The sequence below is a fragment of the Dipodomys spectabilis genome, unplaced genomic scaffold, assembly GCF_019054845.1.
Source record: "Dipodomys spectabilis isolate Male_0828 unplaced genomic scaffold, ASM1905484v1 ptg000138l, whole genome shotgun sequence".
In the NCBI taxonomy this organism is placed as follows: Eukaryota; Metazoa; Chordata; class Mammalia; order Rodentia; family Heteromyidae; genus Dipodomys; species Dipodomys spectabilis.
In genome coordinates, this window is record NW_024870815.1 from 5,363,786 (window position 1) to 5,366,113 (window position 2,328).

The window sequence follows — 2,328 nt, forward strand, 5'->3', positions numbered from 1 at the left end:
ACTCCTAACTTCCAGGTGTCCTGGAAATACACAGTACCTGTACTTCTAAACTCAAGTCCAGTCATAAGCTATTTACCAACACATTGGAGTAATCTGTATTTTTATATGGTTATTTCTACTTTTATAGACATTTTAATAAAAATAAAACATGTTTTTACAAAAATAAGTACTTGACTAAAGTCCTGTCCTTTTTTTCCCTTCTCATTTTTTCTTATGCAGTGAAAATTAGAAAGTATTCAGTGGGGGTTGCCATTTGGCTCAGAGGTCTCCAAATAAGACCTTTCAAAATAGAACTCTAAGCACCATCCTGTGTACTTCATATGCCTGTAGTCAAGTGAAAATGATAGTTTATAATAATACATTTTGAGGAGGTACTAAATGTAATTACCGCCTTTTAAAGTGCTTCCAAAAATTATACTCATTTGTTTTTATCAGGTTCCTAATGTGGTCCACATATGTGTAAGGGATTTACAGATCCCTGACAGCTGTAAATCTTCACTTTTGGTTTCCCTTTTCATTCTCTGCAATCCATTTATTGGTTATTGGTCTTGTATTCCATAGTCTGGGTTTTGCTGGTCTGATTGCTAGACAATGCTTAACGTGTTAATCTGTCACCTCAGGTCATAAACTAGCAGTTAGATAGAACATCCAAAAGCTCTTGGCTGAGGGTAATTTTTGTCCCCCAGCAGAACTTGTAACATTTGAAAAGATCAATAGCATCAGTCTCCTTTCTCGTTTCACTGGTATCATTTTACTGCCTTTGTTCCCTTGATTCTTCACCCTCCTCTATCCTACTTACAAGTTCCAGAGATGGGATGGACACTAGCCAAATGCCAAACTCTTTTGTTTCTGGATAAGTTCATGGGAGTAAGTCTCTTCCATTCCTGTGAGCTGAACTTACTGTCAAACTACTATGATGGGGAAGATACTAACTGAATAATAGCACAGAGCAAGATGCAGATGAGGAAAGCCAAGCAGTCTGGGACTGGGCAAACAAAGAAACCTGTTGTCACTGCATATCCTAACCCCAGAAAAAGTGGAAAATCAACCTCTTCTCTTACCATTCTCTCCTCCCCATCTAAGTTACACATCCCCAGAAGTCAACGAAGAGACAAACTCCCTCCTTCCCAAGATACAGGTCAGGTCTAGACCAAACTTATTTAGATTCTGTTTCACTTTAATAATTGAGTTTTTCTATTTCACTGAATCCAAATATTAAAATGCTGGTTAATTTTGTATTTCCAAAAATGAATAGCAAAGTATCTTTATAATTTTTAGAATTAAAAAGATCCAAATTAACAAAATATTTTCTATTTATGTTTTGTTTCTTGTCTAGGCAGTTGTTTCCTTAATTGCTTAAAACTAGTAACATGAAAATGTGCTAAACTTAATCATCTTTCTGATTTAGGACCTTTAGACCCTTATAAGTATGTTTAAAATTTAAAAAAACACACTGCCTTGGAAAAATTAATTGAACATTTTCTGCTGTTTTGAGATAGGATCTCATTACATAGCCTAGACTGCTCTCAAACTCAAGGGCTAGGAGTATAGTGAATTCATACTCTTCAGTTCAGCAGTACATATGCTCTTATCCTTACCACTGTTGTGTCTATATTTCATTATATGATGTTATTCTTGGGATACTTCGTACAACTGTCTTGTTATCTCTGAGGATGGAGATAAATACGTATACTTCATATACACACATGTATACATATATGTATGTGCATAGAACAGTGAAGTTCTAAATTTGCATCAACATCTCAGCTGAGCACTATGTATCCTTCAGTTTGTATTTAACACATTCAATAAAGTAAATATTTTACAAGTGCTGTCAAAGATTAAAAATGGAATCAATATAATTTGATAATACATTTAGAAAAACAGGAAATATGATTAAATGTATTGAATCCACAAATATATTTAATATATAACATCAAAGATATTAAACCAGTATTACCTGGAAACATTTTCAGATAAATACTTTTGATCTTTGATAAAATAACAAATCATCAGTCAATGTCAAATATTATCAGTGACTGGCTGCTCATGGGTCATACTTGACATCCTTGCTATTTAGGAGGCTGAGATCAGAAGGTTGAGTTTAGGCCAGCCCAGTCAGAAAAGGCCTTATCTCTAGCAAAAAAAAAAAAATGTTGGAGACACCAGCCAAGCAAACATGAAGGCTTGAGTTCAAACTCCAGTACATACAATGATATCTATAGGGAACAACACATAAATAACCATGGGGAAAAGAATTTCTGAGACACGCATTTCTTTAAAAAAAATGATTATCATACAACGATCCCATAAGAGTTAAGGAAATAA